This window comes from Sarcophilus harrisii, chromosome 6, assembly GCF_902635505.1.
Source record: "Sarcophilus harrisii chromosome 6, mSarHar1.11, whole genome shotgun sequence".
NCBI classification, from domain to species: Eukaryota; Metazoa; Chordata; class Mammalia; order Dasyuromorphia; family Dasyuridae; genus Sarcophilus; species Sarcophilus harrisii.
Window position 1 is genome coordinate 23685634 of NC_045431.1, and position 23018 is coordinate 23708651.

General features: G+C 33.0%; 1 long non-coding RNA gene across 1 annotated transcript in view; it reads right to left on the bottom strand.

Moving 5' to 3' along the window:
- Positions 1-735: 735 nt before the first annotated feature.
- Positions 736-23018, bottom strand: part of LOC116419878 — a 91270-nt gene continuing 68987 nt past the window's right edge. The window contains exons 3-4 of the long non-coding RNA XR_004230211.1: positions 2070-2222; positions 736-864 (exon numbers count right to left, since the gene is read on the bottom strand). This is a non-coding gene — a long non-coding RNA (uncharacterized LOC116419878). The remainder of the gene's footprint in view (positions 865-2069; positions 2223-23018) is intronic.

Consider the following 23018-nt stretch of genomic DNA (forward strand, 5'->3'; position numbering starts at 1 on the left):
TTTAAACTTTTCATCACTCTCTGGCTTATCTTTCTTGAAGTAATTCAAGCTGGAGTTAGCCAACCAAGCCATCATTTACATTCCTGGAATCACTCAGAACACGCTCATGTATAATCAACATAATTCCTAAGAACATTTTAAAGACATAATGATACTGAATATTTTAAAGTAGATGGATAATACATACAGTAATGTCTTACCGTATTATCACACCTCTCAACCCAGAGCCATAGGCCCTGAGACTTAATTATTTAAAGATTATAACAAGCCTCAGTCATAGATCAATGTTTTCTAGATCTGGAAGTTGATACTCTAAAGTAACTTATTCAAAGTCATATAATACTGAATAAGATGTGACCATATATCAAATTGATGTATCCAGTCAGAAGAGGCAGTGGGGTACAATAGGAAGAAAGCTATACTTGAAGTTAGGTAAAAGAGCAGGTTCAAATCTTAATTCTGATACTCAGAACTATAGATCAGAGCAATGCTTCTTAAAAGTTTTTTTTTTCATTCACAATTTTTTTCACCTGAGAAATTTCTATTTGAAACCAAGTGTATAAGTATATAAAACAGGTAACAAATCAAACATTTACTGCTCATAAATCATAATTTTTGTGACTCCCCCTTCAGTCATGTGACTTTATATGATGTCTTGAACCATAATTTAAGAAGCTTTAGATTCAAGAGCTAGAAAGGACTTTTTCTAACCCCACTGTTTCCTTGCTTTCTAGCTGTGTAACCATAGAAAGTCACTTAATATCCCTGAGTAAGTTATACTATTACTTACCTCTCAAAACATTCAGCAACACCCATTAGTTAGATAGCTATTTCTTTTTCTCCAGCTCCTTTCTCTATTGTGATCTGTTTCTCCAAAGACAGAAAAAATTATATCTATGCCTAATATAAACATGTGAAAACAGATGTAATTAGGTTATAGACAAGTATATTCTATATCCAGACTGTGTCCTAATAAGAAGATAGAATCTACTATGGAAAGTGAGACCTCTTCAGTATCTGAGTCAAGGAAATTGTGCAGCAAGACAACTCTGCTAACACCAGTACAGAAAGGGAATCCAAGATAAAACTACAAGGTAAGCATGGTTAATAGTGTCATGATTATTGTCTATTGATCTTTTCTATTTGTCTCTGTTGGATTGTCTTCCTGCTAGAGAACTAAATGCTAGGACTGCTCCTGGAAGATTGAGAATGGCCAGTGGAGTAGCCCCAATCTGCTGGGATGCCATTCATCCTTGAAGTTAAAATTCTAGAACTCCATATTAGAAGCATACAAAAATGAAAGGAGAAAGGATAGCAATATATCTTTTCTCTGAAACTAAGAATAGGCCTTTCTTACTAGGTAAGGTCATAGATAAAGTCATATCTCAAGCTTTCCTCCAATCTTCTCTCCAGACATAAAATCCCATCAATTATTAGCAATTAAAAAGGGGAATGGGAGTGAAGTAGGAGGGATTTAAAGGAATATGTCTGGTAGCAATTTCAATTTGAGGCACAAATGGACTTTTATGTATATAGAATCATTGTCTTAAAATAATAATAATACTCAAATGCAAATTACTTATTTGTACTTAAAATTCAACACTGAAGAATTCTAAAGGTTCATATATTCAAAAATCTGAGTTTTTCTTTTTTTGGATCAGACCTATAACTTCAGTGATATAGGAAATTATCTCTACCAAGACAGATCCATATTAAAAAAAAAGTTTTCAATGGGACAAAGAGATTGAATGACTAACCAGTGTTATATAACTTGTATGTGTCAGAGCTAGTGCTTGAATTTAGGTCTTCTGACTCTAAGACTGACTCTCCTGATATAGCAAGTTCAAATTTTGTTTTAACTATCATTAATTTTTTCCTCCTCTTTGACTTTCCTTCTTCTAGCATCTTATAATTTTTCCCTCCAGGTCCCAGATTTTCATATTCATGTTCTCATTAAAAATAAAATTTTGGCAGATCTTCCAGTCACCCACCTTCATGGCTTTAAAAGTTGCTACTACACATTCCTTCACTGACTCAGGTAACCTGAGAAAAGGTTTTCAATTGCTCACCTATAATTGGTAATGGGACTGTTGGCTGCTCACATGTTTCCAGGTATCACTTGGGTTGCCATGCATGAGATCTCCAAAAGCAGGACAGATACCAAATAGACACATTCAAGAAAATTCTGATGGATTGGACTGAATATCCATGATGGTTAGGCCCTGATAAAAGACACAGAAACCCAACTATACCTTAATAAAATAATAAGCATCTGCATAGGAGAGTCTGCATGGGAAGTATTGGCCTGCGGATGTGCATGGTGTTCTGACAATGGTACTATCAAAAGTGAAGGGCATGGTGGTGTATGTGGCAGGGAATTACATATGGTACAATTCTGTCTGTCTGATGCCTGGTGTGTATGTGCATATTCAGCCTTTCTATAAATGTAGCTGAATCTTCTCCTTCAATTTTAACCTTATCTTTGACTTTGATGACTTTTTAAGAGTAAGTTGTCACTGATGGATAGGATAGACAAACTTTTAGAGCATTTGGAGTTCATGATGAACATAGTTATGGCAGATCTCCTTTGTTGCTCTTTTTTCCTCCAGGTAACTCTGAATGTGTTCAATGATAGCACAGACATGGGCCTCTTTCTTGAGATGTTCCACATATTTCTGGGAATGAAAATTTGTTTTCTGCATGATCTTGGTAAATTGATTCATCTTTTTCACTAGAATTAGGATATAATCAAGAACACAAAGTGTCTGTTCAAAATTATAGATTCTTGCTCTCTTTCAGGATATTTTCTCCCCCAAAGAATGTCAAAATCTGTAAAAAAAAAAAAATATGTCCATCCATTAAACCCTTCTAAACCCTTTGGCCACATCTCTGACTTCATGCGTGTGGACAGGTTGGGGATGAAGTCAAAGGAGAACGTAGGAAGGCTTGTATGAACTAATGCAGAGAGAAATGAAAATAATCTGAAGAGGAAATTGTAATTCAGTATAGTTAATAATCCAAAACAGAATATCCATGAAAGACTTCAGAATTCTGATTCACACAGTGACCAAACATGGTTCTAGATTAATGAAGAATGGCTCCTGAAATTTGGTACAATGGGTGATGAATGAATGAATGAAAAAATAAAATGATTATGTACTGATTGTTTCAATCCCATTTTAAGTGTAGAGACTTCAGTGAAACAAGTATAAAGTGTGAGAAGACAGGAGAAACCATTATATAGCAAAATAAGGATAACAATTGCATGCAAACTGTTAATAGGGAATAATTTTAACATCTTGATAAAGTATTAAAGGTTACTAAACAAATTTCTGCAGATAGTAAGAAATATTGACTATACTCTCTTGTGAGATATATTCCTTTTTCAGGGTGACACATTTCAAGTATATATTTTTATAATCAGAACATCTCATATCTCAAACTTGAAAGTTGCCTATGAGAAATACATGGCTAAGATCCTTAAAACTTTATCCTTCAGATAAAACTATGTCACCAACTATGATGAATGAGAAAGAGAAGAAAAAGAGTTTCTACGCCAATTGACCCATCTCATCAAGGCAGTGACAAAATCTGACGCTCAGATCTCTGTGGGAAATGTGGTGCTACTTCATAAGACTCAGTGGGTCAGAAAGTGATTATTATGAGCAAGAAGTACTGCTCAGTTAATTGAGCAACACACTCAATTGTCATCACCAACAAATCTTTGACATTATGAACAGGATGACAGACTTTGGTTTGGACCCACGATCCAAACAAGAGAGATCAATTTGTCCTTTTTCTAAATTCCCCCAACATTTATGACAAGTATCTTACAAGTTAGTAGTTGTTTTTATACCATTTTGTGGTATTTTTCGATAATTTCTAATGTACCTATCTTGTTTCCTCAACACTTTTTTTTTCATATTGGTGACCATGATGGACTCTATTCTCTGTAGCACTTTTTAAAAAGTTACACACAAAGAGATGCTTAATAAGCTTTTGTATGATAGCTGTATTAAAGATGTTCTTAGGGGTTATAGTTCTTTTTGCCTTGAAGTGTCTCTCCACTCCAGTCTATCATCCACTCAACTGTCAAATTAATTTTCCAAAGCATAGATCTGAATATGCACAGGCAAATACAATACAAGTCAGTGACTCCTTCTCACCTTCAGGATCAAATCTAAAATCCTATTTGGCATTCCAGACCCTTCACAATCTAACCCCTTATTACTTTTCTAGTCTTACATCTTACTCAATTTTCCCATCCCAGACTTCTTCTCCCCTAGGCACTCTGCAGTCCAGTAAAACTGGCCTCCTTTTTTTGTTCACCCAGCTTGTCACATCATCTCCAAACTCCAGGCATTTTTAGGTTGTCTTTATACCTGAAATGCTCTCTCTTATCTTTATCTCCTGATTCCCCTAGCTTCCTTCAAGTTGGAACTTGAAAATTCCACTTTCTCATCCTTTCCTGATCTTAAGGATAGTGCCTTCTCTCTATTACCTCAAATTTGTCCTGTATATATTTTATTTAAACATCATTGCTTTCATATTGTCTCCCTATGAAACTCTGAGATTCTGGAGATCAAGGTTTGTCTTTTGCCTTTTTAGAATATTCTCAGCACTTAGCACAGTGAATGCCATATTGCCATCACTTAATAAATGCTTATTGACAGGATTTCTGACATAAGATTTTGAACCAGAAGTGACCTTAGGAATAATCACCTCAAAACTTGATTTTATAAAGGATGAAAATATCCATTGGACCTAAAGGATACAGAAACTATTACTGTATATTGACATAGACAAGTCCTCTCTCTCTGAAATACTCTAGTTAGCTTACCCTGTGAAAGACTTCCAAGGGATGCTAGGAAGTTCCCTCAAACTAAATATCACAGATGAGTTGATAATTGGAGTGAAAGAAATTCCCATACTTGGAATTGTCCATAGAGGTGAAATCACAGAGGCTTATCTAATTAATGAATAAATGCATACTTAGAAAGAAATGAGTAGGCAATGTGTTTATGCCAATGATACCGGAAATGAGTTCTTTCAACAGTACAACACATTTACATGTAGGATCATGGGATCAGAGATTCAAAGATGGAAAAGCTCTCAAAGCTCACTGAGCCCAGTAGCCTCATTTCACAATTGAGGAAAAAGACTCAGGAATTTTAAGTGACTTGCCTGTGGTTATACAACTACTAAATATCTGAGGCAAGATCTGAACTTAGGACACAGTACTTCTTTATGTTGCATTAGAGAGGAGAGGAATAAGCTTCAGAAAATTTCATAAAAAGAGGTGTTTTAGCTTTCCCTTCAAAAATACATATTTTGCTTCTGCTGTTGTTGTTCAGTCATTCAGTTGTGTCCAACTCTACATGACTCCCAAATGTCCATGGGATTTTCTTGGCAAAGATAATGGAGTGATTTGTTATTTCCTTCTCCAGTGTATTCAGAAAAACAGAGGTTAAGCTGTTTGTAAATGTCTTTGATCAGATTTAATTTCAGGTCTTCCTAATTCCAGATCTATTACTCTATCCACTGAACCACTTTTGCTTTCCCAATGTTGGCTATTACAAGGGTATGATATGGGAGATTTTTTTTTAGTTTTATTCAGTTAATAGATCTTTAAGGAACGAATGGACAAATAAAGGATGAGGCTGAGAATAATGATCATTATAAGATTATCAGTGTCCTCAGGATGAGCAGTTACAAGGAATAGAGCAACAGACTTCCCTACTATTCCCTACTATTAATTGAAGAAGTCTCCAGAAAACTTAAAATCTCCAAGTTATCCTGACTAAATAAAGCCAGCCATAATGTCCTACAATTCAGTGCCATCAAATTGAAATAGAAAATAGCCCTGCGGGCTGCATATTGACTTAGAAAACCAGATATTAATTCCACCTATGTTATATCATATTTTTATTTATTAAACATTTCTCAATTACATTTTAAGCTGATCTATATTCACATTCAAGTTTAAAACTTCTATGTTCTTCCCCTAGCTGTCAGGGGGTATGACTATCAACTCATAGCCACTTTTTTTCCCTGTGTCTCTCTTCCCTTCTCCCTTTTACCCATGCCCCCAAACATTAGGCAGGAACTGTTGCAAAATGTATTATAAAGTCTACATCTGACCTATCTTGGCCACTGCCCATGATGCTTCTGCCTGTTGACTCAGAGAAGAGCTCTATAAACTCCCAAAATACCAATTCACTCCAGGCCCTTGGTAGATCTCTTTGTGCATGGTTACCCTCCTTGACCATGGCTCATACTGTGGGAATATCACCCCACCCTAAGATTTGCTCATCATACTTTCCCTCAGTATGTTTCTTTTTTCTGGGCTGTTTGTTTTACCCACTGGTTCTATGCCTCCTAGACATTATAGGAGTTCTTATAAATATGAGATGCTGTCCAAGAATGGAACTGGCAATTAAGTTTCCATATCTAATTACCAAGTCTTTGACCTAGGAAATATAGAGAACTAGAGGCTGAATTGACAATTGTAAGCCGTAATGCCAGGGCTTTCACTAAGGTTCCAACCTAACTGTGCCCCTCAGGTTTTTCTACCTGAAAACAAACAAACAAAAAAATGAAGGATAAAGGAATTTGCTCTGTTTCCTTTGTTCAGGAGATTGGCATCTGAACCAATCCGAGTCTGCATTAATACAGGAGTCCAAAAAAAAATAAAATAAAGGTACCCTATGTGAAAAAGGAAAAGAAATTATTTTGATAGCAGATGTTCACCTTTCTTCAGTGTTAACACTGGATGAGGAGCTAACCAGCTCCATTCAGTAGTAAAAAGAAACCAGTAGTCTGTGTCTTATTTGTGAAACATAAATGAAGATAACATTGATCCAGATATTCATTTTTTCCCCAAACTGAAACTGATTACCCCAGGAAAACATTGAAAACAAGATATCTTTTGAAGTTTAGCCAAAAAGGAAAAAGCTGACTTTAGCTGGAAGTCATATAGCAAATACAAAAAGGCAACTCTGATCACCAGAGAACAACATTTTGAAGACAAGTTGAAATAGGCAACACACTTTTACATGCATGGCAAGAAATTTGCTGAACAAAATAAGTTTCACAATGTGTTTGGAATGGCTCACAGCCTTAGGGTAACACACACACACAATCACACACATATACAATGAAGGGCATGGGAATCAACCAAAAACTGTAATCAGAACTACAAGATAAATGATACGGAAAAAAAGAAACTGTAAAAAATATTGTAATAGAATCAACCTTGAACAGCATAAAAATTGGAGTCCCCAAGAAGCCAAGCAAGAAAAAAAAAAAAAAATCAATAGTTGATTCCACAGTAGAATGGTTCTGCTCTAATCATTCACCAATAATAAATAGATGATAGATATCATTACAATTAATCAAATAAGCATTTATTAAATTCCTGTTAGAATTATGTTCCAGGTATTGAACTAAGAACTGGGGAAACAAGAAAATGGCAAAGGACACTGGCCTCAAGGAGCCTTTTCTTTCTGATATATTTTTCTGAGGGTACTACCCTTTTCTTCCCCTTCTCCACTTCTCATAGGATCATAAATTTAGAGCAAGCAACAACTTTAGAAATCATGTATTTTAATCCCATCAAGTTACAGATGAGGAAAGTTCTAAAGAAACAGTGATTTAACTAAGTTCATATGAATAATAAATGACAGAGTCAGAATATATCTTTCCACTGTTCCATCATGTTTGAAGATGTTTTAGATAGTCTTCTTTATGACTTTTTCCCATAGACCAGAGTGGCAAGAAGATTATATATCTGTATATTATTCTATTTTACATAATATTTCCTATTTTAAATTATAATACATATTATAATTCTATATTATATCATAATGTATTATATATTGTTTTATGTTATATCATATATTGTGATTATATCATCATGTATAATTACATATATTTATATATTATCCTTACTTTACATAAGCTCCTCTGAAATGTATTTCATCTAATATGCAGATACAATCAATCTTAAATTGAGGTACAGCTGCACCAGATACATAGCTTAAACCATAATTCCAAACTCATTTGCCAAACTAATCATGTTAGGCTTTACTAGCAAAGAAGAAATTAGTTTAGAACCTTCAATTGCTTGAGTGACTTTTATTTTCCAAGAGTAAAACAGAGATATTCAGTTTCTGAAAGGGAAAAAAATAACTCCTTAGCTTTCCTTTTTGTCAAAAGAAATCCAAAAAAATCCATAGTCACTTTTCACTTGGATTTGCCCATTTAGCAATAAAAATATGGATGTTAAAATTCAACAGTTTCTCAGCTCAGCAATGAATCCTAGCTGAAAGAGTTGCCCAGCTTTTAAAAAAAATGTTTTTGAATTCTTTTCAATTTAATTTGATTCAGTTAAATTCAATTCAATTAAGCAAGCAATCATTGAATACCTTCTTTCTGCCATACACTGTGAAAAATGGTGGGTGGAAATACACAGACAAAAACTAAATATTAGTCCTCATGAAGCTTATATTCAAATAAGGAGATAAGTAAATGCAAAATATATGCAAGTGATTACAAGATAATTTGGTAAATACATAATAATTTCATATTCTCTGATCAAACCATACCCTAACCGACTCCCAACACAAACACTTGATGTGCAAATTAAAAACATTAGGGGAACAAAAGGAAACAATGATTTCCCTAATCATCTCTCCAAATCAATTTAAAGTTTTATTGGTCTAACTTTTAATCCATGAACTTCACATGAACCTGTGACTTAGACTACTTCATTTTTATGTTGGATGACATGAAGGTTACCCAAAGCAAACTTTTAATTCCCCAGTTTAATTTGATTTTAATGCCTCCAAATGGTTCTCTGAACTTTGACCAGTTGAAAGACAGTGAGCAAATTGCTGCGTCTGGGACATAGTTTCTTAGAACTTAGGGCAAAGATCTTAATTTTAGTACTTTCTCTTTCTGAGGGGAGTAAGTTTTTAATGAGAGTTCTTGACAAATGTGCAATCAAATTTCCTATTCGTTCAAATATCAGCTACCAAAAATCATAATTCCCAAACCTTTAATAATTCTAAGCTCTTGTGGCTGTATAAAACCAAGCCTTCTATGCAACTTTTTTTGTGAAGTCTAATATATATTAGAGATTCCTCTTTAGCCCTGTGTACATATTTCTTGAGTCAATAAAAAATATATGCTATGAAACTTCCCTGTTTTTCCATTAATGGCCAATCTATTGTTGGATTTGACAGAATTTTGTGTAACCAGATCATATTAATTCATCTCCTTCCAAATAACATTTTATATTGTCCATAGCATAAGAATAATAACAGTTCACACCGAATGGAAATGACCTCTTTAGATTCCCACTACAATCTTATGAAATTAGTATGCTTACCTAAAGTTTATAGCTAATTTAGTGAGTTTTCAAAGAGGCTAAGTAATGACCAAAATGTCGCACAACTGATAAGTCAAAAGACCAGTAGGTAGAATTGGGGTTCCATTATAAACCCAGTATTTCTTCTACTATAACACAGAAGGCTCCACAAAACTAACTCACAGACATTTTGTAGACAGATTGGGTAGCCTATTCTACTTTAATTATCAAGGCTTTCTTAGTAGAATAAAATGATAAACTATTAATGGTTTTTCTTAGTGACTACAGTCTTGCTTAAGTATATGTCCTTCCCTTAACGAAAACTGTGCAAATTTTTCTCAATACATCTAAAATCTAACAAAATCATCTAAAGATAGGTTTGTAAATAAAAGCATAATTCTCCCAACTCCTATACTCTTTCACCAGGGAAAACCTCTTCATCACATAAAATATAATATATTTCCACTTTCTCCTCTGGGTGGCAGGGAAGAGCTATACCTTTTCCCATTATTTATCCAAAAGAAGTAAACTGAGAATACATGGAAGAAAGGTTTTCCAGAAGTGCCAACCCACATTGGGCGGGGAAGGGTGCGAAGGGAGAGAGAGAGAGAATGCTTCTGAGTTCACTCCTTGACACTATTGTTGTTCAGTGTATTTCAGTAACATCATGAATATTTTTTTTTCCTCTGAAGGTGCTAAATATAAGCCACCACAGCATTAATAAGTGAATGTCAGGTGCCAGACAGAAAAAAAAATCACATCATAAAAACAGCCTGGCCCCTGTCCTCAACAGCTTATCACATCTAATGGAGGAATAATAAACATGTTTCCTGATATGCTATTTTTTTCCCCTTTATGGCAAGAAAGCTTAATGAATACAAAGCTCTTTTATTTCCTATTCAGTCTGTCAGGGTTTATTTAGGTGCATCCTGGAATTTAATATATGCATAATGACATAGCAGGGCAACAGCTGAGCAAGTATTTCTAAATTATATTTTCAAAACAAATATAATATTTATTCAACTTTCCTCATTCTTAGTCTTTCAATACTTACCGAGAAAATTCTAAACTGCTTTGTTAGCACTCTGTCTCTCACCCCCAAATTATTTTGTAATGTAACTTACTTTTTGTATATTTGGTATTTCCTTTTGATTATACCTTCCCTCTCTTGCCCTCTTCCTCCTACTCAGATTAGAATGTAAATTTCTTCGGGGTTTAGGATTCTTTTGTTTATTTGTTTTTGTTAGAAGATTATAAGATAATTTTTTTTAAAGCTGGGAGAGAATTGGGGGAAATTCAGTCCTAGCTCTTCATTTTAAAGATGAAAAAATTGAAGAATTACAGAGATTGAGGACTTTGCCTACGGTCACCCAATTAACAAGTATTTGAGGTGGGATTTGAACTAAGCTCTTTATGACTTCATGTTTAGTTTCCTAATGAAATAGCAAAATGATTCTTTTCAGTCATTCCAGTATTCAAGAAATTCTGGTTATTCAACCTTTTTTTTTTTTTCTCAGTTCAAATCCAAGGACAAATATCTGTTTGGAATTTAAAGGTTTTTGTTTGTTTGTTTTTATTTTTTTTCCCATTTTATAATTCAATCAAACTGTTCTAAATGCTCTTCCTCATATGGAAAATCACATCTTTTGGGGTTTGGGCTTTGTCCAAATTATTTCCATGCATACAATGTATTCCCTTCTTCTAATCTGGATCTTTTCAAATCTCAATTTTACACAAGATTCAACTCAAATATTGAAGCCTTATTAATCTACTCATCCACAGAGCCCCTCATTCTCCCTCCCCATTAACATAAATGAAATATATATATATATATAACTAGATATAGATAGTTATATAATATTTAACACATATATTTATAAGAACAATATATATAAATAGATAGATAGATTTAATAGCACTGACAAACATCCTGTCTTCCTTGATAGAATGCAATTTTCTCAAGGGCAGAGGCCATTTCCTTTTTGTCTTTATCGCTATAATTCCTAGTAAAGAGCCTAGTGTGCAGTATGTAGTTAATAAGAGCCTATTGACTGACTGGAAGACCATTTTTATGATGTTGCTGATCATATTCATGATTTGGGTAAATTTGTCTGTCCTAAAGGATATCTGGAGTCTCTTTCATCTTTGAGATACTAAGATTCTGTGAAGTGCCAGCCATTTGTCATTGCTGGAGACTGGATTGTTCTCATTAAACAAATAATCTGATTAATAGAGAATTTATACATTAGTGAACAAGGGAGAAGAAAGAAAGAGGAGGAGTAAGAGGAGGAGGAGAAAGAGGAGGAGGAGAAAGAGGAGAAAAATTCTACTTAATACTGCACAACAAAGTCTAAGAACTGTTTTGAGATGAATGTTCATGGAACCCTAAGTATCACTTTTTTTCTCAAATGACAAAAAAGGATAGTATGTTTATTGGATGATGGATTTTGAAGTCCAGAAATTCTATGTAAACATTTTCAGAATTTGTCCTTTAGAATTTGAAAAGCCAATCAGATGTAGGATACAAACAAAGAAAATTCTGAAAATAGACAAATAATTATTCAGTGTCTCCATACCTAGGCAGTCTCACTTATATAAAGCCCATAAAACCTTGCCCTTGATCAAATCTTCAATTCAAAACACTCATTTCCAATGCCAGGATGCAATTCTTGGAAAAATTACCAGTTTTGTTTAAAAAAAATATCAGTTTTTAAAAAGCATAACAATAAAACCATAACACCAGGAGAGAATATTCTTTCTTCCTATTTTAACCTAGAGAAAGTAAAATATTATTACAAACCATGATCATTTCTTTTAGAAAATCATTAGTTATTCACAGGGGCTTCTAGGTGACCCGGTGAACAAAATTCTAGACCTGTAGTCAGGAAGATTTGAATTCAAATATGGTGTCAAACACTTAGTAGCAATAGGAATAATTTTAAAGGACTGAGAAATATCCAGTACAAAATAAGTACTATATAAATATTTCCAATTCTTATTATTTATTGCATATAATTTTATCTAAATCATTTTTCTGAATGTGAAAAAATAAACATGATTTATCTTGCATCCTGTGAGGAGGTATGTGTCTTATCATCAGTCCTTTAGAATCATGGAAAATATTGATCATAATTCTGGTATCTCTGAAAGTTTTATATTTATAATGTTATTATATAAATTGTGCTTTGGTTCTGATTGTTTTATTCTTCATCAATATACAAAATACTTAAAATTGCAAATTTTTAAGTTTTGCTTTAATAGTATCAATTGTTCTTTTAGTTCTACTTACCTCACTTTGCATTGTTACACAAAAGTCTTTTCAATTTGAAATCATCTATTTTATCATGATAGTATATCATCAATTTCACACGCCAAAATGTATTTAGGCAGCCATTTTTTTCAAATGATAGGAAACTTTAATTTTCAGGTGGTGATGCTGTTGTTTGCTACAACAAGAAGAGCTAATATATGATTAAGTTTATATATGTGTGTATACATATTTACACACAGATATGCTAATATGTGTGTGCATACATGTACACACATACGTGTATGCATGCATACACACACATATATTTGGATGGATGGATAGATGGACATATAAGACCTTGTCTTAATTCTTTGATCTCTTTTGAGTATAGACCAAGTAATGGAATAGCTGAACTGTTAAATAATGTTTTGTATATATTTCCAAAATGATCTCCAGAATGGTTGTCTCTATTCACAATTTCACCAACAGGCATCAAAGTGAGTGTTTTCCCAAATCCCTCTGAACATTTGTAATTATCTCCTTTTTTAATCATCTTTGCCAATATGATGTGTATGAGGTAGAATCTCAGAATTTCCTTAATTTGAATTTCTCCAATTACTAGTGATTTGGTGCATGTAATAAATATAACTATAGATAACTGGGGTTTCTTCATTTGAGAAGTTCTTGTTCATATCCTGGGGCCATATATCATGGCATGTATTCTCATAAATTCGAATCCGTTTCTCATAAATATTGGTGAGATGTTTATCAGAGAAACTTGTTTCAAAGATTTCCCCCACAGTGAATCATTTTCCTTTTCATTTTAAATCTTATTGGATTTGACTTCCAAAAACTTTTTTTTTTCATGTTAGACAATCAAAATCTTTCACTTTATCATCTATGACCCTCTTTATTACTTATTTGGTTGTGAACTTTTCTTCTTTTCAGAGGTGTAATAGTTATTTATTCCATATTTCTCTATAATTTATCATGTGACCTTTAATATCAAGGTCCTCTCTCTGAAGCTTTTCTTGGTATAAGAAGTTTATATGTATGTATGTATACATTATATACACATGGTTGTGTATACACATATGTATATTTGTTTATAGCCATATGTATTTTCTTTGGTAGTATAAAGAAAATATTAGAACCTTTATGGTTAGCTGAATTACTATATTGAATGTGTGTGTGTATGTGTGTGTGTAACTTTCATCTTGTGCACTCATTCTTGTCTAGTTGACAATCCGGGTGATGGTGTGCCATCTAGAATTATACTCAATGTGACAGCAACAACTTGGGGGAAAAAATGAAACTGCTTAGTTAAATTACATAGTCTAAAAATGTTAATGTAACAGATTTCCTTTTTCTGAATACACTCAAAATGTTATGGATATTACATAGTCAGGTTCATTGTATTAGAGATGATTATTTTTTATTGCTTCTACATGAAAAGCTTAGGTTTTCAGTAAATATCTATTGCAATCTTCTCCCAATAAAAGAAGACAGAATCAGGTACTTTAATAGTATGTTTATACAATGCTAAATATAGTAATGAAAAGGAATAATAACCATAATATCTAAATGTACAAATATGTAAAATATGTAAAAACAAAATGACATAAGATGGAAATGATGTAGGTGTTCAATTTCCTATATCTTTGGACATGGAACAAATTGTTTTTGCTTTATATACCAATAAAATGATCTATAAATAGAGAATTTTTTTTTTTATTAAGTGCCTACTATGTGCAAGAAACTGTTAAACTCTGGGGAATAAAAAAATGGAGAAAAAAGGAAATTTTTCTTCTCTGCACTCAACAATCTTATATTCTATATATTATTAGAATAATAAATCTGATATTAATAATAAACAAATTAGCATAAACTTCCTTGAAAATTATTTGATATTATCAAGAATTTGATTTCATTATAAGCTACCATTTCTCACTAAAATTTAATTCATAAGCTAAATACATAGTCATCTTATTGCTTGTAAAATAACTCTTGGGAAGCCATTCCTAATTGCCCTACTTAAAAAATGAGCTGTTACTTCTTAGAGCTAACCTAGCATTCTATTCAATGACGTCAAACTCAAATACAAACAACATTATTAAACTGTACCTAAAGATCACTGCAGGCTCCAAATTGACTTTAAAAGATGCATATTGACATTATTTATGTTGCATTATTTCCTAAATACCATTTAATTTGGTTCACTCAAGTGCTATGGGAGTTTAGATCCCCTGTGTTTGACAACTCTGATTTGATTTCTACTACTCAAATGACTCTTACGTATCATTTGCACAATAATATTCATGTTTAGAACTTTTCTGCCCAAATTATTTGAGGGCAGAAGCTCTCTCTAGGATTTCTTTGTAATGCTCAAAAAACCTTACATCTTATAAAGCCTTACATTCAGTATATATGGTTCTTTGAACAATACAAAGATATCCTGGAAAGAGCTTGAGCTTCACCTGGAGAGGGTTAAAACTCCAAAAAGGGATGCTTGAATCAGACAACCTAGCACTTCAGGCTAATTACCTATTCTATATGAGACAATGACTCTATTAGCATATATTTGGATAAATGGCTCTTCTCACCTTTGCTGCTTGCTGAATGTTTGGTGTTAAGATAATCATAGGCAAGGATTGGAGGGTGGAGGGGGAGAGGCAGAGTCACTTGGAGGCAGGATGAGGAGGAGAGAGATTGATGATTCCAGACTCTAGAATCCAGGATTTTGCTTGTTTGCCTCCTTCACTTCTCCCCCTAAAGACCAAGGACTTTAATTCATCCTGACTCTGGCTGACCACAAGGCCCTTCAGGGAGCTAGCCTGTACTTTACATTCAGCCATATTTTATGTATATATGTATATGTATGTATATACACATAGACAAGTATTCAAATATACATATGTGTCCAGAGAGAGAAGGAAGGAGAAGAGAATGAAGATAACTTTGCAAACCTGTTTTGCTGTGATTATTTCTTTCTTCCAGGAACTAGAACAAACCACACAGGTAACTGAACATTTGAAAATCATAGATTTAGAGTTGTATGGGATCTTAAATGTGACCCACTCCTCATTTTGCAGATGAGAAAACGAAATGGATAGAATTTGTATTCCCGAATCATTTGGTCACATAATGATACTGTACATACTTACCTCCATCAGTGGCTATGGGACTCAAACTTTAATCTCCTAAATGAAACTAAAAATCCTTAGTCAAACATCTAACTATTATTTCTATCGAGAATGTATCTTTTTTTGGAGCTCAGTGCCACTAAATTCAAATATTAAAGGAAGAATTCTAATTCAAGCTTTTCACTTACTTTGTATTGAAACTCACCAAAATGGACAGTGACTCTAGAATGTATGTATATCTGATAATGTATAGTCATTTGATAACTCATAAATAGGGCTCTAATAGATATGATCAAAAATCACAGTCAAAAAAATCATCCAGGTTTAAACAAGAAAGAGTACCAAAAACCTTCAGATGATTATGTAAATTTAGATATTGTGATTTGGGCAGCTTTCCAAGGACTAGAGAATAACCAATATATTTGTACTTTCACAGTAGAGAGATTAGTATGGGTTAGGGGAAGAACACGAGATATATAGAGAGAAACTTTGATTTTGAATGCTGACTTATCAGTGTGACGTTGGGCCAGACCTATCAATTTTTTTTTTCTGTAACTCAGTTTTGTCTTTTTAAAAATAATCATAGTGCTAATAAGTGCTAGCAGCCTCTCAATAATTAGGAATCATTCTGAGAATCAGAATCAAAAATTTGAATGCATGAAAACAGTATCAGTTTAAGTGTTAATTTTTTTGCATTGGAAAAATTGATAAACTAAACAACTTTCAAAGAAGCTGAGACATTAGATTTTGCAATAATATAACACACATATCTTTTTAAACAGAGAATATATTAAGTATATTAAGTTCTATAAAACATTCAAAATAAAGACTTTAGTATTTTAAGTCTATTATATATGAAATACAAATACTTCATTAGATAAAAAATGTTTAGTGTTGTATTTATTAGGTTCCAATCGTTGTCATATATTTGGTCAGTAAAACATTTTTACTTCAGAATATGATCAAAGAATCACATTAACAATAAATCTGACTCAAATCTTTGTGCTGATTTTCAATTCTTTCATTGGATATGTGCTAATTTATGTATATAAGCTTTGAAAGTTTGATCATTTGGAATCATCTTATGAAAAGCTCCAATTTTGCTGTAGCTTTGGTATTTGGTTTTGAGGGCAGTACCAAGGTCAGCATGAGTCTCTAGCATGATGGAGCAGTACTAGCATATCCATAGCAAACCTCAGTCCAGGCAATGTTCAGTAAATCAGGAAAACTTCTTCCTCATTTCCTACCCTAACCCAATGAAAAGATAGGGGAAATGGTAAATATTATTTATATATTTACATAACACAAATTGTTTATGTGACAGTTTCCACCTGTAAGTAGGACATATAAATATTAACATACCCATTTTACAGATACAGAAGTCATTCTCTCAGAAGTATTCCTACAGCAGCAAGTTAACAAAAATAAATTTGTAAAAACTTCAACAATTTTTACACCCATCTTCTAATTTGAACTCCTCAAAAATTTTGTGAGATAGATTCTACAGTTTTTATTATTCCCATTTTATAGTTGTGGAAACTGAGGTTCAGAGAGATTGACTAACTCATCAACGAATTATATCACCAGATGTATCATCTGAAGCCAGATCTTCCTAAGACAGAGAAGCTGGGTTCAAACTCTATCTCTTTCATTTACTACAAATGTGAACATAGACAGATAGACTTTTAACGTCTCTATTAATTGAGAACTAATTTCAGAAAATAATTTCCTAGAAATATGCTTATATTAGAGGATAATATTAAGATATTAAGATCAAGTTGAATCTCTTCAAATGGGAATTACAATGGATATCTCAAAAGAAATTGGGTAGTCAGACATAGAGACAACTTTGTTCTTCAACTCACATTTCCTAAATATCATTATTATAAATTTTATATCCTACAGCCCACTAAAAGAGTCAGGTCATAAAAGTTTGTTAATTGATATATTGCTTTATACAATGTTTCATGGACATCTGGAATATGTCAACGTCATAAATAAAAACATGCTTTAAACCTGGCAATAAATGTTGATGAGTCAAAGGATATATATATATATATATATATATATATATATATATTTATATATATATATATATACCTTAGTTCAATGTCTCAGAAATAATCATTTCAGCCTCTGCTTCTAATTCTATGGATCCTCATTTTACTCTTAAGATTTTTGATTCCTCATAAGCAATAAATAAGAAATAAATCACTGTAATTCAATACTCCTTTCCTTACTATTTCTCTTTACTACTACTTCCTTTCTTCCTTTCTCTTTTCTTCTTATTCTTCTAACTCCTCTCTATAAGACCTCTATGATACTATGGTGTTGGAAGGCTCACCTTACAAAGTGAGCCATATTTTTTTGTCCAGATTGATACATCATTTTGTATAATAATCAAATGGACTGAAATTCGTGCATGGTTTTTGTACAAACACACACATACACACACAGAGAGAAAGAGAGAGAGAGAGAGAGAGAGAGAGAGAGAGAGAGAGAGAGAGAGAGAGAGGAGAGAACAATGTCCCCATTCTTAGCAATAAACAAAATTCTCAGTGAAATGTATTAACTTTGTCCTCCTATGTCTAAATGATAGACCACTCATCTAAAAGTTGACAGTGTGCTGTTGTGTGCTAAAGACCAAGATACTTAACATCCATGGTCCTATTTTAAAATCCCATTCTTCCCTACTCTTCTACCTGGTACCTATATGGTTTCAGACTGATCCCCACAACTCTGTAAGTCTCAATTGCCTAATCTGATAAGTGAAAGCATTTCATTAAATGATCTCTTAAAGTCCATTCTACCTCTTTAAGCTTATAAATTCTGACCCTACCATATTATATCTGGGAGACTTTGGACACATACATTTTTCTAAGTTTCAGGATAACATATGTTTTCATGCTCTTCCAGAAAACCATCAGGAAAGTCAAAGGACCCACATTTAAATTCATTCACTACTACTTACTTTCTATTTGACTTTGAACAAATAATCTTACTTTGCCGCTCTTAATTTCTCATCTCTAGAAACAAGGATTTATACTAGATAAACCCTAAAATCTCTTGTGATCTAGGTTCTGTAGAATGGAAATGACAATGTTTTCCCAACAGACCTTAGGGTATCTGGGGAGGTCAATAACTGTGAAAATGTTAAATTTGATGTAAAGAATCAATGTTTCTCTTTCTAGTAACTTAATTATAACAAAGAAGTGTTAAAAATGAAAAGCATTGGTCTCCTGGTGGTTGAAAGAAAAGGCAGATCTATTTTCTTTTTAATATGAGTGGCAAGAATAACCTGTCCTTTGAATAATGTGAATAACAGTTCTCACAATGTTCACCCTATCATTTTAACACATTTCATCACAATCAACATGAGAATTGGATATGGCTTTTGACTGTTAGCAGTCGTGTCTGCTATCTGTAGGCAGGTCTTAGATATTGATAGATGTCAAAAAATCAATCTATGATTTGGTGATATAACCTGTATTGTTATCACCATGTGTTTGTCTACCTGCTTTCAATAAGTATTAAAAAGACTACATATGCTGGTGACATCAATTCTCAAACAACTAGGCTTGAAAAAAATCAAATAACTTTTGATCCTAAGTTCACATTATGAAATACTTTTACCAACTGTCAATATTTGATCTAACTCATACATGCACTTAATAAAATTTTCCAGAAACTGATTGTGTTATTGATTGCAAAGTTGTGTTTCTCATCCATTAGTTATAGCTGGGCTTTATTTAAAATATTTTATAGACCATTAGTTTCATTCAGTGCTTGGAGTTTGCTTTTTTCTCATTCATAAATAGGTAGAAATTTTGTTCATTTGTTGATATGTCAATCCAGTTAAAAATTAGCTCCTTAAAGTTTTATATATTCTTAATATGAATAACACTATAAACAACTCAAGATAGTCAAAATAATATTGTTACATAGTGCTCCACATATGGGGTTTTTCATTTGATCTTCCCAAAAATCTTGTAGAGGTAAACAGTAATATTTATATCTATACATATAGATGTACATATTTGTATATATGGTTATTGTTCTATCATTTCAGCCATGTGTGATTTTTTTATGACCCTTCCTAGGACTTTCTTGGCAAAGACATTTATATAAGTTATCTTATATAAGGATGTGTATGTTAGATGTCATATGCATTAAATTTTATGTATATCTTGTATGGTGAAAGACATGACTAAAATGAGTTTATTAAACATGAAATATTTATTTTCTCAACTGTAAAATGAAGGGGTTGAACTAATGATCTCTGAAATTCTTTATAATTCAGATGATGGATGCTAGAACACCACAAGGAAAAAGTACTTTCTTCAAATGTCTAAAAAAAGTGCTGATTTTACAGAAACAAAACAAAACCAAAACAAACCTCAAATATCATTTCAAATATAACACTTGTTTTGGAGGCTTTGACATAAAAAAAAAAGATCTAGCTAAATTTTATGGTTTTATATTTCTCTATATTGCTTCATTCTCTATTGACCACAAACATTCTGTTACCGCTTCCATTCTGAAAAAAAAAAAAGCAACCTTCACTTATTCCTTTCATCTTTTCTATCATCCAATATCTTCTGCTCATTGTGACTAAATCCATCAAAAAGATCATCTACAGGTGCTTCCATTTTGTCCCTTTTTACTCTCAGAAAAATTGAACATGTATAATAGCATCTTTCCTAAGGATCTCTGGTCTAATAAAAATACATACAGATAGATGGAAAATCAATTTTATAGGGTCCAAACGTTAATTGGTTCAAATTTTTGGATTTAATTTGAAATTAGGCAAAAAAATGATCAAACTATTCATGCCCTTAGACCAAATGGTAACATTATTGGATATGTATTTAGACATAAAGAAAGAAAAAAGTCTGTTTCTTCAATTTATAACAGTATGGTTGTGATGTGAGCAACGAATTATTAATAAAGGTAATATTCAATTGGGGAATAATTTTTAAACCCCATAAAACAACCATATAGAGTTGTAAATAGAATATTTAGGGAATATAAATGGAATGGAATATTATAAAATGGTATGAAATTAAGAAAATAATGAACTCAGAGACACATAAGAAAATTTATATAAACATATATAAATATAATTAGAAACAGAAGAAAAATATAAATAATTAAAACAATGTGAATGACGAGAAACTACATTGAACAACCAGAAAATTGATGAAAGTTTTAGTGAACAGAATGACAAATACTTCGTTCCGTCTCACAAAAGAGCAGGGAACCAAGCAAAACCTAACCCCTTTATCTTCAACTTGAGAGTGGGCCTCATCATGGTGAATCCAAAGGTTTCCTCCACAAAAGCCTGACAAAGTACCTAATTTCTTTGTAATTGCTACCCCCTCCCCTCTGTCCCAGCCTTCTGAGGTTTGGAGGCATTGTGTGGGAGTATTACTTCTTTTACCTCTTAGGTAGGGTTGGGATGGGGGGTAAGGATAGCAGAGAGCCAGCTATGTACTAAGAAATTGAACAAAATGGAAGGCCATCTCACAAAAATAAGCTTTTGCTCCAATATATTCTAGAGTCAGAATAAGAAGGTGGGGCTGAGACATGCCCTGACTTTCAATTCAGCCTTGGACCTTTACTAATTGTATGACCTTGGGCAAGCCACTTTACCCTGTTTCCCTCTGTTTTCTTATTTTTAAAATGAGCTGGAGAAGTCAGCAAACCACTCCAGCATCTTTGCCAAGAAACACAAATGGCATTATGAAGAGTCAGAATAACTGAAATGGCTGAACCCCAGCAACTTGGAGTCAAAGGAGATTTGGGCATTTATATGACACTTCAATTAAATTCAACATCAAAACATTAAATACCCAATATATACAGGAAACTCTGCTGGGTGCTTGGCAGACTACAAAAGTTATATTGAGAATGGCCATGGACCCTCATGAATTTTCCTCTTTAGTGAACAGAAGATTTATTCATGTATATTATTCAATGAATAAAATGCATTTATATATATTCATAATATACAATAATATGCAATCATAATAAAATGATTTAAAGAGGGAGTAAACAAAGTGCCACAATGAACATGACAGAGATCAAGGAAGATATGGAAGCTCTGACATTTAATTTGAATTTGAAATGATAAAGTTTTAAGGTATTCAGAAATTATGGGAGAGGGGATACATTCCAACAATATAAAACAGCACAAAGGTATAAAGTTATGGGATGTGCTCCAGAAAAAGGGAGTTGTAAAGTGTGATTATATCAGAGTAAAGCAGTAGGAGATGAGGCTGGAGAAGTAGGATGATGGCCATTTGTTGAGATCTTCCAATAAAAAGGTTTAAATCTTGGTAGGCAACAAAGAGGTACAAAGATATCTGAGCAGAAGAATACTATGTAGCTGGAAGCATGAATAAAAATAACTTTTCTTACAATGGTGTGAAGAATGGCCTAGAATGAGGATAAAGAAGTAGCAGGAAGGTCTGTTAAGGAGCTATTGGTACAGTTCAAGTTTGTTGCTATGAAGGTCTCCATAAATTACTGGTTATGGAAACAGAAGGAAGTAGTAGGAAAGTGTAGTAAAGCACATTATATAAATTTGGTGGTATTGACACTAAAATATTTATTTTTCTGTCATTAGAAAAACTAGTAGATAGACACACAGACAGACAACTAGATGAATATGAAATTGATTGATTGCAGATGATTTCCTGTCATCCACTTCATTAACGCAGTTCAATATGTATTTCTTTGGCACTTTTAAGGCATCTCCCTTTAAAGCATAATTTTGCCTATTGCTTCTTTCTTGAAATGAAAAAGCTTTAACCTTATTCTCAGTGCCTGGGAATGCCCTCCAGATTATTGATTTGTTTGGAGCTATCTTTAGCATATCACGGAGGATTTAGTTTTATTCACAGAAGAAGCCTACCAGATGAACTTCTTGGCTCCAACTCTTGTGACAGAAGTCCCACGTCTGCCTTTGATTTTAAAAGGAAATCACCATGACTCTTTCAAATAGTTTTCCCATATAAGTTTCTTTCACAAAATTCCTGAAAGTACAGTATCTATGTGTACTATGTGTGTGAGGGTACAGAGAATGTTTGGGGCCAGCTTTGAAGATATACTTACGAGAAATAGATATATATCCAACCCATGTGGTGTTCTGATCTGGAACTTACTGGATGTGCTCTAAAGTCTTTTTCTAGGAGCCCAAATTTCAGGAATCTAGAAAGTTAGTTTCCTGGCTGGGGGGAAGAAGGAAGAGATG